Source organism: Equus caballus, chromosome X (assembly GCF_041296265.1).
Source record: "Equus caballus isolate H_3958 breed thoroughbred chromosome X, TB-T2T, whole genome shotgun sequence".
NCBI classification, from domain to species: Eukaryota; Metazoa; Chordata; class Mammalia; order Perissodactyla; family Equidae; genus Equus; species Equus caballus.
The window spans coordinates 95,210,612-95,235,531 of NC_091715.1; positions in this window are offsets into that span (position 1 = coordinate 95,210,612).

Sequence of the window (24,920 nt, forward strand, 5' to 3'; positions counted from 1 at the left end):
AACAGGAAGTCTCTAGATTTTTTTTTTTTTAAAGATTTTTATTTTTTTCCTTTTTCTCCCCAAAGCCACCCGGTACATAGTTGTATATTCTTCATTGTGGGTCCCTCTAGCTGTGGCATGTGGGATGCTGCCTCAGCGTGGTTTGATGAGCAGTGCCATGTCCGCGTCCAGGATTCGAACCAACGAAACACTGGGCCGCCTGCAGCGGAGCGCGCAAACCCAACCACTCGGCCACGGGGCCAGCCCCAGGAAGTCTCTAGATTTTTTAAATTATTTTTTAAATTTTAGGATGGTTTTAGATGCACAGAAAAGTTGCAAAGATAGTACAGAGTGTTCATGTAAACCTCAAACATAATATAACCTGTTGTTAGTATCTTACATTGGTATGGTACATTTGTCACAACTAGTGCACTACTGGTGATAATCTATTATTACATAAAGTTCATACTTTGTTCAGATGACTTTAGATTTATCTAATGTCTTTTTTCTGTTCCAGACTCCCATCCAGATACCACATCACATTTAGTCATCATGTCTCTTTAGGCTTCTCTTTGACTGTGAGAGTTTCTCAGACTTTCCTTAATTTTGATGACCTCGATAGTTTTAGGAAGTACTTGTCATGTATTTTGTAGAAAATCTCTCAATTTTGGTTTGTCTTTTCTCAGCGTTGGACTGGAGTAATTTTTGGGGTTGGGGGTGGATAATACCACAGGGGTAAAGTACTATTCTCATCACATCATCTCAGCGATACATGGTATCAACATGACTTATCATTGATTATGTTAAACATGATCTCCTGCCCCAGGTAGCATTCTCCAGGTTTCTCTACCAAAAAAGTTACTTTTTTCCATTTTTTCTACTCTATTCTTTGGAAGCAAGTCACTAAGCAAAGTCCACATGTGACTGGAGGAAGAGGGGCATTAATCTCCACCTCTCAGAAAGGGGCATCTACAGAAATTATTTGGAATTTTACTATAAGAAAGTGTTGCCTCTTCTCCCACATTTATTTATTCAATTATTTATCTATTTCAGCATGAATTTGTGGAGATTTATTTTATTCTTTCATTATAATAAAATATTATGTTATTTATTGCATTGAACAGATTGTTCTAGCTTTGTCTGTTAGGAGATTTTTTCAGGTCGGCTCCTGTTTCCTTTTGATGTACCCTTATCCTTTTACTTTCTCAGCACTACCTTACTTTCTGAGCACTTCCTTACTTCCTGACTCTATAAGACATTCCAGGCTCATCTTGTATATTCCCTACCCCGGCCCTAATAATTTCTCCTAGGATCCCTGATTCTTTTTACTGAGGAATAGTACCTAGAAATCTAGATATGGTGCTGATGCACTCAGTGCTACTGGGGTTATTGCTTCCAAGTCCTCTCAGTTGACAGAGTTAGGAAAATATATATGTATACTAACCCATGTATACACACATATCTATGCTTATTTCTATATCTCTCCATTTGTATCTATATTAAGCTATACGTGTAATCATACTGATGTCACCAATCATAATGCAGTATCATATGGTTCATTCCAGCCTTTCTCCCCTTGCTTATCTGGAACTTCCCTCTCCAGTCATGAAAAACCCAGCTCCCACCACCTACTTTCCATTTACTTAGTTCAATCCCAGTATTCATGTAAAGCGGTTACAGAATTTTTAACCTGTACCCCTGTGAGAAACAAATTTACCAACTAGAGTACAATGCTTACAGATAGCTCTTTTTGTATTTAGCCTTAAAGTTTCTAGCCAAATCACCATTTTCAAAAGTTACTTAGATCAGCTTTTTCCCCCCATCCCCTTTAGTGAAGTCATACTGTTGTAATGCAGTTAGATTCTGCAAGCCGTCCTTGCATACCCAACCTACTGGTGGTTATTATTTTTTAATTGAAGTTTACTCTTTAATGATGTACAGTAATATGTCTTGACAAATGCACAGTGTTAAGTATCTACCACCTCTGTACCACACAGAATAGTTCCATCACCCTAAAAAGTCCTCTGTTCATCCCCTTGTAACCAACCACTCTCCCTCCAAACCCCTGAAAACCACATTTGTTTTCTGTCCTTATATTTTTGCCTTTTCCAGAATATCATATAAATGGAATCATTTAATATGTAGCGTTTTTGATCTGACTTTTTTCACTTAACAAAATTCATTTAAGTTTCATTCATCTTTCATGCTTTAATACTTGGTTCCTTTTCATCACTGAATAATATGCCCTTAATGATTGTACCACAATTTGTTTTTCCATTCACTTTTGAAGGACATCTTGTTTGCTGCAGTTTTTGATGATCATGACTAAAGCTGCTATAAACATTCATGTACAGGTTTTCGTGTGAACATAAGTTTTCAATTCACTTGGGTACTTACAGGTGTGATTAATGGGATTGTGGTAATTCTGTGTTTTACTTTATAAGTAACTCCCAAACTGTCTTCACAAGGACTGACCCCTTTTGCTTCCCCCCCCACCACAATGAATGAGAGTCTCTGTTACTCCGAATCTTTGCAACCATTTCATGTTGTCAGTTTTATTTTTCGATTTGCATTTATCTAAGGACACATGATGTTGAGCGTATTTTCATATACTGATTTGTCATTAGTATATCTTTTTTTATGAAGTGTCTATTTAGGTCTTTTATCATTTGTTTCATTTCCCCTCCCCCCCTCCTTACTCTTGAGTTTTGAGAGTTCCTTGTGTATTCCGGATACAAGTTTGGTTGTTTTCATCAGATATGTGATTTGAAAATATTTTCTCCTAGTCTGTAGCTGGTCTTGTCATTCTCTCAATATATTTTTCAAATCAAAAGTTTTTAGATTTGATAAAGTCCAACATACCAGTTCTTTTCCCTTCATGGCTCATGCTTTTGATGTGTCTGAAAGCTCATTGCTAAACTCAAGGTCATGCAGATTTTCTCCTAGAAGTTTTATATTTTTTTCATTTTTACAGTTAGGTCTATGATCTATTTTGAGTTAATTTTTTGTTAAGATTTGAGGTATAGGTATAAGAATTTGTTGTGTGCATATGGTCCTCCAAATTTTTCAGCACCATTTGTTAAAAAGATTATCCTTTTCACATTGAACTTATTTTGCGTGTATTTAAAAAATCAGTTTATTTGTGTGAGTCTGTTTCTGGAATCTTTATTCTATTGAACTGGTGTATATGTATCCTTTTACCAATACCACACTGTCTTGATTACTGTAGCTTTATAGTAAGTCTTGAAATTGAGTAATGTGAGTAATCTAACTTTTCTCTTATTTTTTAGAATCATTTTTACTATCCGAGTACCTTTGAATTCCCATGTAAATTTTAGAATCAGCTTGCCACTGTCTACAACATGCTTACTGAGATATTGATTGAGATAGTGTGGAATCTATAGAGAAATTGGAGAGAACCGACATTTCAACAATCTGGAATCTTTCATTCCATCAACATGGTATATTTCTACACTGTTTAGATCTTCCTTGATTTTTTTATCAGTGTTTTTATGCTTTCCTACATACAGATCCAGTACATATATATTAAATGTATTCATAATTACTTTATTTTTTGTGTGTGCTACTACAAATGGTATTTTTTTCTTTCATGATTCCAAATTCAAATTTTTCACTGTTGGTATCAAAAGAGCAATTGACTTTTGTAATACTGACCTTGTATCCTGCAACCTTGTTGAACTTGTTTATTAGTTCCAAGAGTGTTTTTTAGATTCTTTGGGATTTTCCACATATACAATCATGTTGTCTATGAATAAAGACAGTTTTATTTCTTCCTTTCCAATCTGTATGCCTTTTAGGTATTTTTATTCCTTTATTTCTCTAGTTAGGACTTTCAGTACAAAGTTGAGTAAGAGTGGCACGAGAAGAAATCCTTTATTAGATTAAGGAAATCCTTATCTATTCCTAATTTTTGGTTTTTTAAAATCATGAGTGGATATCTTCTGGTCCTGATTTGTACCTACTTTTTTTTCATGAAGCTACTTCCTATAGATATAATGAAAACAATTTAAGATATTAAAAAAATTCCATAAACCCATTCTTAAAAGTGCTTTTAGACCTGCACAAAGACTATTGTAGGTTGCTAGTTAGTACACATACCAAAAACATCTTTAATTTATAATGTTCTACACAAAAATTTCAATTATTAAAAAATAATTTAGAAGCTTGCTCTATTAAGTAGTTGTCTTTTAATAACCTACTTAGGTGATCATTTTGTGTCTCCTATAAAAGAAGTTGCAATAGCAGTTGAGATCATATTATGCCAAATGTCCTTTTTGAGGGCAACTTCTTATAAATGTTCTAAAGCTATTCTCTTTGAGCACAAATAAATGAAGTGACCTGCATAAGTACTCTTATTCTACCTAATTTTACTAGTCAAGAATTGTCACAGTCACCACACACAAATGTGACTAGATTACTTATTTGCTTAAAAAACAAATGAAAATTGAAATAACTTGTGTCAGAAGAATGAACTACAAGGCCATGAGCTAGTTCCCACAGGCAATAGGGTTCTTAGAAGAGTTAGCTTTATCTCCAGAGTCCTCACAGGAACAACACAGAACAAAATTCACTACCATTCATTGCACAAACAAATGTCATTTTCAAGAAAATTTAATTTAATGAAAGCTGTAACACATATATATTTTTTGTACACATAGCATTAGATGCTGATTAGATTGAAAAACATCTGCAATAGTGTTAAGAAGTTGCCCTAGCTATGGATTTCAAACTTAAGAGATTTCAAGCATTCTATTTTAGAGTTGATGACATACTTCAGTCTAATGATCATTTATGTTTGTGTCTTTAGGAGGGTCCAATACAACTTCAAACTTGTCATATTTCTTGATATTAACATCCTAGATCTTTGAAGCAGGCAAGGTGCTTGTCAATTTCAGTACGCCAACAAAAGCAAAACACCTTACTTTTCAATACACATATATCAGTGTCTCCCCATGGGTCAGGCTTCTCTCTAAAGTAGTCCCATACTCCCCTTCTTTTCTATGTATCCAAAGTTTTTATGTGGTTCTATGGTAGTTCTATAACACCTAACTCATAACCATATCCTTGCGTTTCCCACAGTGTATTGAAATTATCGGCTTAAGTATTTTTGCTTCCTTCATATGACCACATGCTCATTGAGGACTGAAACTGTGTCTAATTTTTCTCTATATACCTGGCTCCCAGGCCGTGTCTGTCACATAAACTGATTCTCAAAGAATGCTTGTAAAACTGAGACTAAGGTCATTTCAATTACCTTGAAGCAGCCTAGAGGGAATGAGAAGGTAAGAAATTTGAGGATTACAATCAGCTGCTTTAAATGAATAGCTGGGAGTCTAGCTTTAGGAAGTATGCAGCCCTTTCTGATATCTTCTAGAGGCAAACCAAACCCTCCATAAAGGGACGAGAGGATTTCAGTGCACCTGGAATCTTAACCATCCTCTGGCCTTAGAATCAACTATTCACTGGTGAACTAAAAGGAAATCCCAGCCTAGGGAGACAGTGAAGCAGGCAGTTTGCCTTGGCCCTCTCTCCACTCCCAATGCTTTTGCAGTCTCCTTATCTCAAGGCGCCTCTGGGAGAAGAGCAGTGTTCAATAACATCTTAATATGTCATCCCTACTGACGTATCTATATTTTTAAATATGAGTCCAGAAAAATTACTCAAAAGCCAATTATTTTCTTGAAACTTCTGGCAATATGGTACTAGTACAGAGAAATATTTTGGGTTCAGGAGACTTTCCAACATCTATTAAACGAGACCACAAAAGAAAGCCATTATTCTTTCTACTCGTAAACTAATTCTAGGTTCTGAATTATATAAGCATCAAAACAGGATAATAGCAGACTATTATTTACTGAGAACTTGCTATGTGCCAGACACTGGGCTAAGCATTTTATATTCCTTATCTCTCCTCATCTGCATTACATTTTAAGGAGGTAAGTATTGTCATCCTAAGGGTAGAGAGACGGAAACAGAGACCAAAAGGAGTTGAATAATTTGCCAAGGTCACACAGATAGTAAAGGACAGAAAGTGGAGAGTGTCTAATTCCTAAATAATTATCTTAAACATTATTTTATTCAGTTTTTCTGCTCTATTCACCAGAAAGGTAGACAAAATAAACAGTATGAATCCAGTATGAATCATGAAGAAAACATCATATCTTTTGGCTCCGAAACATTGAGTTTCTCAGCAATTTGTTTTAAATGTAAATAGAAAGGTCAGTGTCCAACAAAGTAAAATTAGACATAACTAAACCATCAATAATAAGATTGACTGATTGAAGAGGTTTCGACTTTTGAGATTTTTTCCCAAAAGCTCTCTCATTTGAAATAATTTCTAAAGCCATGTTCACAGTTTCCTTTGAGCCTCTATTACAACAGCTTTACATCCTTTGTCTTATATCCTCATCTTATCTCAGTCACTGTTCTCAAAATGTTATGCCTGACGGCCATTACTAGCATCCTTGCTTGACTATATAATTATTGGCATTATGAATTTCAGCAATATAAAATTAAGCAGAAGAAATTGAGAACTAATCAAGATGGAATGTTCAGATCCCAGCATGTGAAGACCTGGAGTAGATATTTATTTGGATATTGGGGATTTAAGGTGTGTAACTTTGATTAATATTTGATAATATCTTTTCTCATTTTCCAGGTGTTGAAACTGGCACCCATAACACAGAGCGATCTAGCAGAGCATGAAAAATCATCAGCCAATTTAATTTACACCAAGCCGGTTTTACTATGTTTACCAGGTAAGTGAGCAGCTTCTTTGTGTGACAAACAGTTGGAGGCTGAATCTTCTTTGTGTTCTAACTCTGCATAAGAAGAGCGTTAGGTCTTATCAGAGCTATTCCACAACATACTAAATATAATGGGAACCAGGCAGACCACTAGTTTTACCTATCTATATTCCATGCACCTTGGGTCAGAAATCATAGTGGAGACGTGAGGCATCATTTTAATGATGCTAGTCCAATGACTTGAATTTTAATAGCACCCTTCTTGTGAGAAGCTCGAGGCTTCACTCATCTTCCAAGAATTCAAATAAGTGTGGCATGGGGTGGGTTTTAACAGACTTAGAAAGTTTGGAACTTTAAAGGGGTATTTATTAGGCAGAATAAGCTAAATTCCAAACCATGGCCTCTTTTTTGTATTTCTTTGTTCTTATTGGCACTCCTGAGAAGCAGAGCAGGCGTTATACAGGAAAAACAGTGATGTGACTTAACAAGTGCTTTGGAAATTTTTAAAAAATTCTCTACATTACTCTTTGTTCTGGATATCTTCCATGTATCCCTTTTATCCAGGCTCTACCTTGCCCTGTGTTCCAAGAGACCAAACTGCAAGGATCATACGAACAGGGCTCCCTTTTCCTCTGGGCTTGGATTGGCTTTGATTAATGGGGAGGCCTAGCAGGGGACTAGCAGGTGCAGGGAGAATGAGGGTGGTAAATTTCCTCTATTGTCTTGCTCGCTGCAGACTCCATGGACTGGTTGTAACCTTGACTAAATAAAGGTCACAGCTCCTATCAGGATGCTCTCCCCACATAGTTCCTGCTTTCTCCTATTTCCATTTACCATTCTTTCTCTCACCTTTTCAGATCTAAGGAGGCAACCGACCCTCTCACCCCCACCCCCATTTTACCGACTCCAGAATCCTGCACTATCCCTTATGGTTTTGCTGTGGCATGCTTGCCTACTTTGTAAATAGACTCTTTATTAAAATCCCCTCAAGTTATTTAATGGGAATTTATTAGCTATTTTTCACCAGCATTCTGACTGATAACGCTATAGAGATTTATTTTTTTAGCTTTCATTGTACCACCAGAAGAACACTCTTAGGAACTTCAAATCCATTATCAATCACTTACATATCCCTATAAAACATAAAGGTTTTCTGATTTAACAACTCACCATGCCTGGCATCATTCAAGGAAGAGCTATAAAAAAATTATCAATAGACTATTGACAGGAAATATATGTTATTCACTTTTATATTCTATTGTTGATGATGGTGTAGTGTTGTGGTTAAAAGTTATATCATCTGGGGGCTGGCCCCGTGGCCGAGTGGTTAAGTTCGCGCGCTCCGCTGCAGGCGGCCCAGTGTTTCGTTGGTTCGAATCCTGGGCGCGGACATGGCACTGCTCATCAAACCACGCTGAGGCAGCATCCCACATGCCACAACTAGAAGGACCCACAACGAAGAATATACAACTATGTACCGGGGGCTTTGGGGAGAAAAAGGAAAAAATAAAAATCTTTAATAAAAAGAAAAAGTTATATCATCTGAATTTTAATTGTGGTTCTGTTGCTTACTAACTGTATAACTTTGGATAATTTTCTTACTATTCTGAATCTTAGTTTCATCATCTGGAAAATAAGTAATAACAGTACCTACCTCCAGGAGGTCTTATGATTAAATAACGTGCTCATTTTAAGTACTTAACGTAGTACATAGTAACTTCAATCAATGCTAGCTATTATTAATACATAGAATATTTATTAATCTATGAATCCATCTAGTCAATAAATCTTGAGTTCCTCTTACGTCTCAGGCTCTATGCTATGCCTGGGATGAAACGCTGAAGAAAACTACAAATGGTCCCAACCTATATGTAACTTAAGGTCTAGATCTAGAAGCAAAAATACAGGGACAAATAAATGTAATCACAAATCACAGTCAAAAATAAATGTAAAACTGGGATAAACACTACGTAGGAGAAGTGCCTGGTACCATATGGTTAAATCATAGAGGCATAGACGGAAGAGTAGAAGCCAATTAGACAAAAAGAAGAGGGATCTAGAGGGAAAAGCAAGTGCAAATACTATGGGATGAAAAAAGAATAGTGAATATGAATGACTGTGAAAGCCCAGCTGCCTATAGAGGAGAGCAAAATCGAGTAGAAACATTGTTAAGGTTTAGACCATAGAGGGCTTTGCACACAATGTTAAAAATATTGTTGTTGTCTTAATACAAATAGGAAGCCACTGAAAGTTTTAAATGTGTATGTGAGTGTGTGTGCGTATCAAACTCAACGTATTTTGAAAAAATAAATCATTAACTAAGTCTACCATGGGGATGTAGGATGGATGCAGACAGATTCGGAGGATTTTGTGGGAGTTCAGGAAAGAGATGATGGTCGCTTGCACTAGAGTGGTGGCAGTGAAGATTGAAAATAGTGCATGAATTTAAAAGGTGTATATATAGAGAGCGAAAGTTTCCAGGGTGACACCAGGTTTCCTGATTTGTGGAACTGGATGGACAGTTGTATCATTCACTGAGTTAGGGCACACTGCAAAAGAACCGAGTTGGCAGTGGTGAGATCATATATTCTATTTTGGATATGTTCTGTGTAAATTAATTTTGAAACATTCAAGAAGATATGTCACATTTTAAAAAATGAAACGAGTATTAGTGATGGACCATAGACGTGTATTTTGTTTGGGGATAAATAAGATGATCTTCAAGGGTTTCTTCCACCTCTTAGGTTCTGAATTCTAATCCTCATTTCATCATCACTCAACTATGTGGTCTTTGGCAAGACATTCACCTTTCTTGAGCCTTTGCTTTCTCAACTGCAAAATGAGGAGATTGCATAATGCGAGCTACAAAAATAACCTACCTGTACTCTCCAAAGTGCTTTGATGTTATGAAGTGCTTTAATAAGCAAGCCAAGGATAGGAGCCAATTTTCATGAAGTTTTATATTCTAATCATACAGTTCTATCTCCTCCTATTCTCTAAATGAATGGCCCAGAGTTAACTGCTACTTTAAATTAGGAACAGAGCAGCAACTGGAATATGCCAACTAGATATATTAAAGTCAATTATTTGACTAATAAAAGTCAACATGGCTATTGTGGATCGAACTTTTGGAGACTAAAGTTGTCTGCTTGTGTTACCTTTCTTTAGCAAGAAGCAATCAATTCAACTAGTTAATTATTCCAAATTTCTATTTTATTTTTTTATTTCAAGTAGCACTATATCTATTATTACTGGTGTTAACTTATCTATAGTTTTACTTGATTATTCCAAAAATGACTTGAGAAAACATAATAAAAAGTATCTCAGTATAATATAGTTGCTAAAATGAAAGATTCATGTATGAAATATGAAGGAAAGGGCATCAAAGGTCTCAAACAGCCCCCTAAGTGAATGTAATTACTGTGAGTTAGCGTGAGGTTTATGTGAACTTTCTGGCAAACAAAACTGAGAACAACGTGAGCAGTTATATAATATTCATGGTCTGATCAAAGGAAATATGTCTGCACTTTAAAAGCAAATTATCTCCCCAGACTACATTCTTAAAGGAATTAATTACATAGATTCTTAAACTGGGAATATTGAAAAAACAGCACTGGATTTTTCTGTCTTTCTAGAGAACAAGGGCGCCCGAACTCTAGTATACTGTGGGGAGGTAGGAAGTGATAGAAAGAAAGAAAATGAACATTATTAGTACCTACAGGTGCTCTGTATTAGGTGTTTTATATTTGTTCTATTTTATCTTCATCAATTTACTATGAGGTAGTTATTATTCCCATTTTAAATATGAGAACCCTGAGATTTGTAGAAATTGTGTCCACAGCCTGCCTTATAGGCATTTGTAATTTTTGGTGTGTTAGGCATCGAGTTTAAGAGTATTGGTTTATATCAATTTCCACTGATTACTGCCCTTAGTTATAGCTTCATGCCCCCTTCATGTCTTGAGCTACGGTGTCTCAATGCCACATTTGTGGCATAGGGATACGGGAGAGACTCACATCCTAGTCCTAAGGACCAACATCCCTAGCTGTACCAAGCATCCCACCAATCTGAGTTGTTATGACCTCCTTGAGGGTGCTGTCACTACTATATACATGAATTTCATGGGTATGTACTGAACCCGCATTCTGATTCGAGTTTCCAGGAATATCTCTTCTCTTGTCCTTGACCTTATGTGTCACTTTTCCCTTACATCTGTCCCTCAGGGGCACAGGGATTATTTCTTTGTTGTGTTCAGGCTTTTACCAATGACTGAGGCTCTTTCAGCTTCACAACTTGCAAAAATTCTGGTCTCCTGATTGAAATGAAGTGAGGAAAAGCCAAACAATGTAATCTCAACATACAGCCTACAAACCGAGCAAATTGAAAAGTTAAAAATAAAATCCAGGTATATACAAAAAAAAAGTTGTGTATAATATACCAGTATAGCATAGAGCTCGAATGCATGGTCTTAGGAGTAAACAGAAATGGCTTGAATCCCAGTCCTGCCACTTAGTAGGTTTGTGATTTTGGCTAAGTTATCTACCCTTTCTGCATTTCCAAAATGAGGATATATAGTTTACTTAATAGGACAATTTTGAGGTTAAATGAGATCATAGACATAATGTGCTGAGCACAAAGTCCAACATATCTTAAGTGTTCAATCATTAGAATATGCCCAAGTCACTTTGTCAACTGGAGTGCATGAGAATTAAACCATATGCAAAATTAACTCAAAATGGATGAAAGATCTAATTGTAAGAGCTAAAACTATAAAACTCTTAGAAGAAAAGAGGGGAATAGCTTCATGAGATTGGATTTGTCAATTATTTCTTGAATATTGCATCAAAAGTATAGGCAACAAAACAAATAGATACACTGGACTTCATAAAAATGTAAAACTTTGGTGCATGAAAGGACACTATTAACAGAGTGGAAAGGCAACCCACAGAATGGCATAAAATATTTGCAAATCATATATCCGATAAGGGATTAATATCCAGAATATATAAAGAACTCCTACAACTCAACAACGAAATAACAAACAACCTGGTTAAAAAAGGACAAAGAACTTCAGTAGACGTTTCTCCAGGGAACATATACAAACGGCCAATAAGCACATGAAAAGATGCTCAACATCACTAATCATTAGGGAAATACAATTCAAAACCACAATGAGATGCCACTTTACACTCATCAGGAGGGCTACTATCAAAAACCCAGAAAATAAGTTTTGGCAAGAATATGGAGTAATTAGAACCCTTGTGCATTGTTGGTGGAAATGGAAAATGGTGCAGCTGCTGTGGAAAATGGTATGGAGGTTTCTCAAAAAGTTAAACACAGAATTACAATCTGATCCAGCAATCCCACTTCTGGGTATATATCCTAAAAGGATTGAAAGCAGGCGCTCAAACAGATATTTATACACTCATGCTCATAGCAGCATTATTCAAAACAGCCTAAAGGTGGAACCAACACAAGTGTCCTTCAAGAGATGTATGTACAAATAAAATGTAGTATATGCATACAGTGGAATATTATTCAGCTTTAAAAAGAAATAAAATTGGACACATGCTACAACATGGATGAACCTTAAAGACACCAGGCTAAGTGAAAAAAGCCAGTCACAAAAGGACAAATACTATATGATTCCACTTATATGAAGTACCTAGAGTAGTCAAATTCATAAAGACAGAAAGTAGAATGGTGGTTGCCAGGGGCTGGGAGTAGGAGGATGTGGAGTTATCGTGTGCTCTATGGGCACAGAGTTTCAGCTGGGGGAGAAGAAAAAGTTCTGGACATAGATGGTGGCGATGATTGTACAATGAGAACATAGTTAATGCCACAGTACTGTTCACTTAAAAATAGTCAAATAGGTAAATTTTATTTTATGTATATTTAGCCACAATAAAAAAATAGAGTGCCTACTAACTTTCAAGAATCACAGGCAGAAATACCTCCTTTCCCACTAAGAGAACAGCAAGCTCAATTTAAATGACAACTCAAGATGCATTAGCTATAACTGGAAAATAACCTGCACAAAATAACTCCAATACGTGTTATAAAATCAAATATGTATTCCTGCGGGTTAAGGATAGCTTTATGATCAGTTGGGAAATTCCCATCCCACTTCCTGGTGTTCTCAGTTCTCAATTTCAGCCTTTCATTCTGATGAGGAACACATTTTGGAGTCTTTTGTCCTTTAACTGCCCTTTCCAGTTAATGTCATAGATCATCTAGCAAACCTGGGAATTAGCTAATTCTGTACCTTATTTTTAACACATGTACATTTGAGATTAGCCCTGGGCAAGATTATTAAGTAGGAGAGGTTCCCCTCTAATTTTTTTAAATTTCCCCAACTCAATCCGGAAACCTAATTTACAATGGTTGACTCAGGTTGTGGGACTTACTTTCTCCCCTCATCAATACAGATTTATCTTCTGCCCCATTTTAGAAAGCAAAACTCATTCAAGGGTAATTAATGTTTGATAATGGCCTAAAATATTTCCCATATTTGATGTGGTTTGCCTTTTGGCATGAGCTTTCAGTGTTTCATCCATCCCAAATAGATGATGTGAAAATTTCAAGACACCACAGCAATGTTAATAAAGAAAATTATGAGGAGTAAATGGAAGATAAATCTTTATTTGCGCAACTCAAATTATAAAAAGGCTGCTGTCTATTCCATCTAGATGTGAGCCTGACTTTATATAAAACACTGTTTGTGGGGCCGGCCCGGTGGCGTACTGGGTGAGCTTGTGTGCTCTGCTTCTGCAGCCCGGCGTTCACAGGTTCAGATCCTGGGCGTGGACCCACACACTGCTCATCAAGCCATGCTGTGGCGGTGTCCCACATGCAAAATGGAGGAAGATTGGCATGGATGTTAGCTCAGGGACAACCCTCCTCAGGCAAGAAGAGGAAGATTGGCAATAGACGTTAGCTCAGGGACAATCTTCCTCCAAAAAACCCAAACACAACCCCCACTGTTTTGTTTTTTTTTTTTCTCATAAACACTGTGGAAAGATAGGACTAAAAAAGTGACCAGTGAGTGATCTCTTGATATACTTATTCAACATTCTCTGATGTAGTTAATTCTGAATATTTTGTTAGTGATAACTGGAGAGCAACTCAACACACACACACACACACACGCACACACCTTTTTCCTCTTTGACCAGGCAAATAATAGAAAAGCATGCTTATCAATGGCCCACTGCTAATAAAAGACACAGCCAACATAGCATTTTAAGAGGGAAAAGATACGTTCTCTTAAGTGAGTGAAGGCTGATAGTATTTCTAGGTAACATCACAGGAGACTCATTTCCCAATTTGAATAGGGGGAACTATCAGGCTGAAAAAAGAGATTGGTCTTGACCTGCAGGCATGGCACAGAGTACAGAAACAGGTACTGGGGTATTAGCATCACGTTGTGCTCATAATATATATATATATATATATATATATATATATATATATATATATATATATATATATATATTTTTTTTTTTTTTTTTTTAATTTACTTTCAGCTGTGCAGCTTTCTCTAATGCTTCTCCTGTGGCCATGCTGTTTTTAACTTTGGCAAGTTTTATTAAACAAAGAACACAGCAGCAATTGAACTCCAGAGAACAAAACACCCCAATTTAGTTGTCTTTAACAAAACAAGAGATTTTGCCTTCCTCCAGGGACAGCAGAAGCAGAAGTTGCACTTCAGTAAAACTCCAAAGGAATAAGATTTGTTAAGGGACAATTATGTCATGCTTGCAATACCAAGATTCAACTCCTCAAAAAGAGACATTTCTCTGCATGGAACATCAGTCGATGAACAGTAGAGAAGCATTCCTATATTGTTGCAAAGAGAAGCTTTGCAAATTTCCTTCTTTTCATATTCTTTTACTTCTTCCCTTGGTTATTTCTCAATATGTACTAGTCCCTATTGGTTTTAATTTCAACTTATTTCCTACTCCAACTGCTAGATCTATTCTTCTCATAGTTTGTTTGGCTTAACATCTCTTTAACTTAATAAGTAGACTCAATTGAAGAGCAAGACATAAAAATTATTACACTGATACTAAAGAAAAGACTGATATTAAAGATATAGACTACCATGACTAAGAGGAAAGAGCACATGTAATAGACAAGGGCACTAATATTCAAATGGTTTATTATATTTTTCTTCTTTCTAAAAGGCATATGAGAATACATTTTTGTGAAAGGGAAAGATAAGCCGTGGAAAATGCAATGTATCCTACACGAAAGACATGCATGGACACTGTCATATTTTTCTACTAAGTACATTTTTGAGGCAGTTATTCCTGAAAAATTATCTTTCTGGATTAGGTCTTCTCTAGGGCCAGGGGGATTCAATATTTATCTCTAGGAAAACCAGGAATTGTACTGTGAAAATCAGCATCTAAAACCCAATTAGTTCTCAAATTAAGTTTTTAAAAAACCTGGTCATTTACTTATAGATTGTAACCTAATAGCTCTGGGCCAGGAAACAGGTAATTTCTACCCTAGTTGTTTTGTAGGGAACATATGGTATTTCTGGGGCCATACTCCCGAGCGATCATTCCAGAGGACTTCAGTGAGTATTAAGGCTTTTAGATTCAGTCTGAGAATTCTCAAAAAAAGATTTAACTTTTCTCATTACTTTCTATCATGCTCTTTTCCCTGTAGACCGCACCCTTAACCTGTATAATGATCTCTTCATAATGAGTGAACTTTTGCCATAACCTAATGTGCCTCTTGCTTCTCTTTGTACTTCTAAGGCCTAGGGGCATAAAAAGCATGTGCTGTGATTTCATATCAAAAATATAGGAAAGATAATTTCCAAATCAAGTAGCTAAAGCAGATTCAAGCAATCTACTCAGAAGTCACTGCATGAAAAACAAACATTAGACAATGGGGGGGGGGCAAGATTTTCAACATACACAATGAAGCCATATTATGAATCTTCTATGCTGTTCATGCTAAAAACTTCATTTGAAACAGTGTTGCAAATGTAGAAACTTACAGGATATACTGTCTTTAATGAGATCCATATGGTACCTTAATTATCAAATCTTGTACAGAATTGAGTACAGAGCTCCTTTACATGAATGTTGCTAAATGTTCAAAGAAGATCTCAGGATATGCCATATTTAAGTGATTTTTTTGACATTTTAGCATCTCCGAAATCAAAATGCCCCTTAAAATTGATGGTATGTCAGAGGCCAGCCCCGTGGCCCAGCGGTTAAGTTCCCATGTTCCGCTTCGGCGGCCTAGGGTTCGCTGGTTCGAATCCTGGGTGCAGACCTATGCACTGCTTGTCAAGCCGTGCTGTGGCAGGCATCCCACATATAAAATAGAGGAAGATGGGCACAGATGTTAGCTCAGGGCCAGTCTTCCTCAGCAAAAAGAGGAGGATTGGCGGCAGATGATAGCTCAGGGCTAATCTTCCTCAAAAAAAAAAAATTCATGGTCTGTCAGATTTTAACAGGTAGAATCATTTTTATTTCTTGGTGTAAAAATATAATGCACCTTACCATTGATGGCATCCTGGATTTGATAAAATATGGTATTACCTTGCTATTAAATTTATATATTTATTTTCTACTTTCATTATTCAAGCTTCTAAGAATGGGAAGTTTCTGCCCTAATGATTTCTTGAAACTTGAAATCATAATTTTATTTTAATATCTTTCCTTATGAATCGTCTTAATTTAATATCATGCTACATTGGTGTAATTCTCTTTCATAAAAACTAAAATACTGTAAGGATTGACATGCCACATCCACACCCTAAGAGATATTTATTGACTAGATTAGACAGAGAGAAGCATCAGTTATGATATTTGATTCAATTTTCATAGTCAAATAAGTAATCCCTCTATTGTCTATTATAGATGAATTCTTTAGTATCACAGCAATAATAGTGTATTAACTTACCAATGTCAAATAAATCCAAATTAAGCTACTAAGAACATTTTAACTTTGGCCCTAAATTTAATTTTGTTAGAGATAAAATATATATACATATAAATGCAGTAAAATGACAATGATAAAAATAACAGTTTTAGTGTACTTCAGTTGTCATCAAAATGTCATTTGGAAATATGGATAAACATTTACCATAAAAAGGCAGAAGATAATTAAAATGATTTGTCAGTTAAAGTCTTTCTCTTGAAACATATACAAGTTGAATGTATTATACTTGATACCACATTATAACTTGCAATGTGAAACAATTTCTAATAATTAACTTCTGTGGCTTCCCTTGAGCTTCAGAATATTTGGGTTGCTAATTTGCTGTGGGCATAGATCTTGTAATCAATACAGTCCAAGCAATTAAAGTGGTATCTATGAAAGCAAAAGCAAAGATTTTAACTAATTTTATAGTAAATTAACATAATGCAGTCTTTGCTGTGGACTTGGATTGTGCCTCCTATACTAAGTGAATTCATCACTAAATGATTATTCAAACAACGTCTTATATGATAAGCTCCTAGAAGTCTGATACTAGTTTTTATTAATTTCTGTATTCCCTCGGCACCTAGCAAAGTACTCTGCATACAACAGAGTCTTAGTAGTGGTCTGTGGAATAAACTGCAGAAGTGGAAAAACACGCTGCCCAGCTCCATAGTATAAACATTTGGATGTTCTCTTTTTCTGTTGGACAATACAATATTTGCAGACTCAAACCCAGTAATTCCACAACTAAGGAGCATTTTAAGTAATATGCTGATAGATTTATATTATTAGCTATGCTTATAGACGAGAAAATTACCTCTCAAATTCTCAGTATTCTCATCTAGGAAATCAGGAGATGAGACGAAGAAGTTCACATGTAGGCAGAAATGTTTTATGAACTAGAGACTACTTACTATGCCAATTTAAGTGTAAAATGATAAGTTCAGGACTGCCAAGTTGCATGACATTAGGGAGCACCATCCATGGGTATAGTAGAGGTTGACTTAATTTTTGATGTTTCACTGCCGACAGCTTTCAATTCCCACCACTCTTCCTTCCCCTTCTGCCCCACATCTGGGCCAGCTGTTAAGAAAGCTAGAGTGCTCCCTCCTTTTTGGTGCCAGCAGGAAGTTTAAACCACATAAACACAGCACTGTTTGCAAGAACCCTAACGCTGGACTCAACCACATCACATAAATCTTCTTTTCCTGATCTCTCAAGCCATTTTCAGATCAGCTTGGGAGCCACCCTGCTCTCTCTAGAAAGCTTTATATGTAAGTACTAAACTTTTAAATATTTTCTTAGTGTGTGTCTGTGGTTTTATCAGTTGACATCTGAACTATATTTTCAGTATGGGGAAATCCACCCCACTTCTGTGGAGTGCCCACAACAATATCGATTACAATGTGGACAGATCTCCTTCTAGTTGTACAGTGTGTGGTCCGTGCTGCTGTACACAGCGGCCCTGGAGAGTTCCGTCTATTTGCAATAACAGACATATCACCATTCATGTTTTTGAATGATGTAAATTTATTTCTGGAAAATGCTTATCTATTTTCAACATACCTTTCCCCTCCTTAGCACCTCTTTACAAATGAGGAACAAAAATCACAGAAAAATTAAGTAATTTATTCAGGGTCTCACATTATTTATTAGAAGAACAAGAGCTAGAAGCCAAGTTTCCAAGTTCCTAGTCCAATGCTATTTTCACTACGCTATTTTGCTTTTATGACCACCCACCAAATCCAAAGAGACCTGGCCTTGACATCTTACAGGGGGTGGCCTTGCTTCTCATATAAAAAGTTGTTTTGGAGATAGTACAAACTTCATAGCCTCCTGAGCAGCCACGTCCACTGACCTACCTCTACCCTGAAACTCTAGACAATCTCCTGCATGTCCACTCAAACTTCCTAAAAGGATCGCTTAATAATTAGGAATCTCTGAGTACAGTGTCTCTAACCGAGCTTTAATTATCACATATTTGTACATATTATCTCTTTGCTCAAAGTATAAGATTCATAAAGCAAACCCCACCAACACTGCTGCACACATAGTAGTTGATCAATTAATATTTCTTCATTAATGCATCTGTACTGTCAAGTAATCACCACACCATATTATTAAAGACAATTTGATCAATATACTCAGAATTTTTCTACAATCTCTGTTTTCTATAAAAAGCAAACAAGACATAGAGAAGATGCTAGCGCTATGAAGTGTAGTCTAGGTCCCTTAACTGATTTTAATTCCATGTGATATTACAAACCTTTTTTCTTTAATCAATGCAAGTGGCCTAGTTTTTATTCTTATGGATGTTTTCCTGAGGCATTGCTGGTCATTGAACAGCACATTGTGTTTAGTTTATCTCAACAATGAAGATAGTTTTATAGGAGATAAAATGGGGGAAAGACAAAGGAAAATATAAAAAGGAGTGTTTATATTCCCTGAACAATTGCCTAAAATCTCCCTTTGGAGAGAAGTATGTAACTAACATATTTCAAAATTTTATCAAGTCCATATAGCCTAATGTCATTTTCCCCGATGTTACATTATGTTTCTAAAAAATTCTAGTTGAATCTCTGTCTTCTAATATCCATGGATTTAATGAAATGAGATTTTAGTGTTTTAGAATACAGGAGGAGGAATTGCAAGAAGATAATTTAGAGGAACAGGCTGATTACTGTAACTGGGTGATGAGGAGTGTCATCATCATGGTGCAGTGGAGAAAGTATAGTTGGCATTTTGCATCTCACTAGATGTACAACATCCTCATGGTGGCACTGGGAGCAGCTCTCCATTTTAGAATGCTCTTGGATAATCCACGAGACCAGAGCATTACCTAGTAATGTAACCTATACATTTCACAGTGAAAACAATTTCATGAATACTCACTGCTAAGTTATACAAGTTATCACTATCTGTTATCCAAACAGATTTTGCAGCAATTAGAGTGCAGACTTCTAGGGATTGCAACATTTAACTATAACATCCCAGATATCAGTTCAAAAGGTCTATTCAATCATTGACCCAATGTGTTTCAGCACTAAAATAGTTACACTTAATTTACACTGTGTAATATAGTAACAACTGCAGAGACAGGGAGACAGAAGAAGAGACAGAGAGAAAAAACCAATAGAAAAATAACAAATTTCCAGAGAAGGGGTGGAGGAAAATGGCAGGGTGAGCTGACCCAGGATTCTCTCCCCTCCAAAATACAACAAAGGATTGGAAAAACTGAATTTCAGAGAATAAATCTAATGCCAACACGTTAGAGATCTACAATACCAAGAAGGCGGAGATCATAAACCTTGCTGACAGCCTCGGAGGCGCTGGAACAGGTAGGAAAGAACCTCGCTCCCCCCCCTAGAGTCTGCGATCCCTGCTGCGTGGGTCCGGGAAGGAGTGGGGGAGGGCCCGCACAACCAGAGGATCATCCAGGACTCCTGCCGCTGGTTCAGTGGAAACCCGTTGATGGGGGAAAGCTTCTGTGTGGGGGGACCCCATAAACCCAGGGCCTCAGGAGATTAGAGAACAGAAGCGATCTGAATCCAGATCAGCACAGGAGAATAGCAGCCCCTCCCTCCTGGCAAAGGGCACTGGGCGCCGCCATCTTGCCCGAAGGTGGAGAGCTCAGAACACATGGCTCTCGACCCCCATCTAGTGGCGACAGGCTGTAACTGCAACCGAATTCTACCCACATGCGAAAAAACCGCTCGTCTACCATCCAGCAATTTATAAAAGCCCCAGACCAGAAGGAAAACAATAAAAACATAGAATTAAGTCCTGAGGACTTGGAATTAGGTAAACTAAGTGATAATGAGTTCAGAGAAGCTATAATCAAAAAACTCAATGAGGTAGAGAAAAAGATAGAGAAACAGGCCCATGTATTCTGGAGTTACTTCACAAAAGAGATTGAAATCATAAAGAAGAATCAAACAGAATTACTAGAGATGAAAAACACAATGGAGCAGATAAAACAGAATACGGATTCCCTAAATGCCCGTGTAGACACCATAGAAGAGCAAATTAACATAATTGAAGATAGACAGGCTGAATGGCTCCAGACAGAGGAAGAAAGAGAACTAAGAATTAAAAAAAACGAGGAAAATCTCTGAGAGATAGTGGATTCAATGAGGAGTAAGAAGTTAAGGATCATAGGAATTCCTGAGAGCGTGGAAAAGGAAAATGGAGCAGAAAGTGTGCTTAACGAAATTATTGAAGAGAACTTCCCAAATCTAGGGACTGATGGAGAAATGTGTGTAGAGGAAGCTTTCAGATCTCCTAGATTTGTCAATGTAAAAAGACCTACTGCAAGGCATATGGTAGTACAATTGGCAAGAAATGGAAAGATAAAGAAAGAATACTCAGGGAAGTAAGAAAAAAGAAGGGAATAACCTATAAAGGAGCCCATATCAGACTTTCAGTGGATTTCTCTACAGAAACCTTACAAGCTAGGAGAGAATGGAGTGACATATTCAAAGCTTTAAAAGATAAACATCTTCAGCCAAGAATACTCTATCCAGCAAGAATTTCCTTCAGACATGAGGGAGAAATTAAATCTTTTCCAGACAAACAAAAGTTAAGGGAATTTGTAACTAAAAGCCCTCCACTACCAGAAATCCTCAAGAAGGCTCTCATACCTGAAAAAAGAAAAAAGGGAGAAAGGGGTCACAATCCACAGACTAGGGAAAACGATGGATAGAACCAGAACAGGATAGCAAATATTCAACTACAGCATTAGGGTAAAGGTAAGGAAACTACCAAAGCAAGGACAATCTTATCACTCTAACTACAAATTCAAAACACGAGTTGGAATAAGAAATGAAAATAATTATTTAGGAGGGGAAGAGCAAAGGGTCTAAATCAGTATTGGCCAAGTAAGTAAGAGACCACCAGAGAATAGACTATATTATACACGAGATTCTAAATACAAACTTCAGGGTAGACACTAAAATAAAATACATAACAGAGTCACAAATCATAAATAAGGAAAAATCTAAGAAACCCAGCATAAGAAATTGCAGTATTAAATGGGTAGGCTAAAGCACACAGGAAAAGAAATGCAGGAAAACAAGATAATGAGCGACAGATTGACATCATTAAGTCCACATGCATCAATAATCACTCTCAATGTAAATGGATTGAACTCTCCAATAAAAAGACACAGAGTGGCAAAATGGATTAAAGAACAAGATCCAACAATTTGTTGCCTCCAAGAAACACACCTCAGCCCCAAGGACAAACACAGGCTCAGGGTGAAGGGGTGGAGGACAATACTTCAAGCTAATAGCAAGAAAAAAAAGGCAGGTGTTGCAATTCTTATATCAGACAAAGTGGATTTCAAAATAAGACAGGTAAAGACAGACACAGAGGGACAATATATAATGATCAAAGGGACACTTCATCAAGAAGAAATAACGCTTATAAATATCTATGCACCCAACACAGGAGCACCAAGATTCATAAAGCAACTATTAACAGACCTAAAGGAAGATGTTAAAAACAACACAATAATAGTAGGGGACCTCAACACCCCACTCACATCAATGGACAGATCATCCAGACAGAAAATCAACAAGGAAATAGTGGAGCTAAATGAAAAACTAAATCAATTGGACTTAATAGACATATATAGATCACTTCACCCTAAAAGAGCTGAATGCACATTCTTCTCAAGTGCACATGGAACATTCTCAAGGATAGACCATATGTTGGGAAACAAGGCAAGCCTCTACAAATTTAAAAATTTGAAATAATAACAAGCATCTTCTCCTATCATAATGCTATAAGGCTAGAAATTAATTACAAGAAAAAAGCTGAGAAAGGCACAAAGATGTGGAGACTAAACAACACACTACTGAACAAGCAATGGATCATTGAAGAAAACAAAGAAGAAATCAAAAAATACCTGGAAACAAATGAAAATGATAGCATGCCATACCAACTCATATGGGATACAGAAAAAGCTGTATTAAGAGGAAAATCCATCGCAGTACAGGCACATCCTAACAAACAAGAAAAATCCCAAGTAAGCAATCTTACACTACACCTAACTGAACTAGAGAAAAAAGAACAAATAAAGCCCAAAGTCAGCAGGAGAGAAATAATCAAAATCAGAGCAGAAATAAATGCTATTGAAACGAAAAAATGTGGTAGAAAGGATCAATGAAACAAAGAGCTGGTTTTTTGAGAAGATAAATAAAATTGACAAACCCCTAGCCAGACGCACAAAGAAAAAAAGGGAGAAAGCTCAAATAAACAAAATCAGAAATGAAAGAGGAGAAATAACAACAGACTCTGCAGAAATACAACGGATTATAAGAGAATACTACGAAAAACTATATGCCAACAGAAAGGATAACCTAGAGGAAATGGACAAATTCTTGGACTCCTACAATCTCCCAAAGCTCACCCAAGAAGAGGCAGACAATTTGAACGACCAATCACAAGGAAAGAGATTGAAACAGCAATCAAAAACATCCCAAAGAATAAAACCAGAGGACCACATGGCTTTCCTGGGGAATTCTACCAAACTTTCACAGAGGATTTAATACCTATCCTTTTCAAGCTATTCCAAAAAATTAGGGAAGATGGAACACTTCCTAACACATTCTATGAGGCCAACATCACGCTGATACCAAAACCTGACAAAGACACCACGAAAAAAGAGAACTACAGGCCAATATCACTGATGAACATAGATGCAAAAATTCTAAACAAAATTTTGGCAACCAGAATTCAGCAATTCATCAAAAGGATCATACATCATGATCAGGTAGGATTCATACCAGGGACACAGGGATGGTTCAACATCCGCAAATCAATCAACGTGATACACCACATCAACAAAATGAGGAATAAAAACCACATAATCATCTCAATAGACGTAGAGAAGGCATTTGACAAGATCCAACAGCCATTTATGATAAAAACTCTGAACAAAATGGGCATAGAAGGAAACTACCTCAACATAATAAAGGCCATATATGACAAACCCATAGCCAACATCATACTCAATGGGCAAAAACTGAACGCCATCCCCCTGAAAACAGGAACAAGACAAGGATGCCCTCTATCACCACTCTTATTCAACATAGTACTGGAGGTCCTGGCCAGAGCAATCAGGCAAGAAAAAGGAATAAAAGGAATACAAACAAGGAGGGAAGAAATGAAACTCTCGCTGTTTGCAGATGACATGATCTTATATATAGAAAACCCCAAAGGATCCATTGGAAAACTCTTAGAAGTAATCAACAACTACAGCAAAGTTGCAGGGTACAAAATCAATTTGCGTAAATCAGTAGCATTTCTATACTCCAATAACGAACTAACAGAAAAAGAACTCAAGAACACAATACCATTCACAATCGCAACAAAAAGAATAAAATACCTTGGGGTAAATTTAACTAAGGAAGTGAAGGACCTATATAATGAAAATTACAAGGCCTTTCTGAGAGAATTGGGTGACGATGTAAGGAGATGGAAAGACGTTCCATGTACATGGACTGGAAGAATAAACATAGTTAAAATGTCTGTTCTACCTAAAGCAATCTACAGATTCAACGCCATCTCAATCAGAATCCCAATGACATTCTTTACAGAATTAGAACAAAGAATCCTAAAATTCATATGGGACAACAAAAGACCCCGAATTTCTAAAGCAATCCTGAGAAAAAAAGAACAAAACGGGAGGCATCACGATCCCTGACTTCAAAACATACTACAAAGCTACAGTAATCAAAACAGCATGGTACTGGTACAAAAACAGGTGCACAGATCAATAGAACAGAATTGAAAGCCCAGAAATAAAACCACACATCTATGGACAGCTTATCTTTGACAAAGGAGCTGAGGGCATACAATGGAGAAAAGAAAGTCTTTTCAACAAATGGTGCTGTGAAAACTGGAAAGCCACATGTAAAAGAATGAAAATTGACCATTATTTTTCACCATTCACCAAAATAAACTCAAAATGGATCAAAGACTTAAAGGTAAGACCTGAAACCATAAGGCTTCTAGAAGAAAATGTAGGCAGCACACTCTTTGACATCAGTATTAAAAGGATCTTTTCAGACACCATGCCGTCTCAGAGAAGGGAAACAATAGAAAGAATAAACAAATGGGACTTCATCAGACTAAACAGCTTCTTCAAGGCAAATGAAAACAGGATTGAAACAAAAAAACAACCTGCTAACTGGGAAAAAATATTTGCAAGTCATATATCTG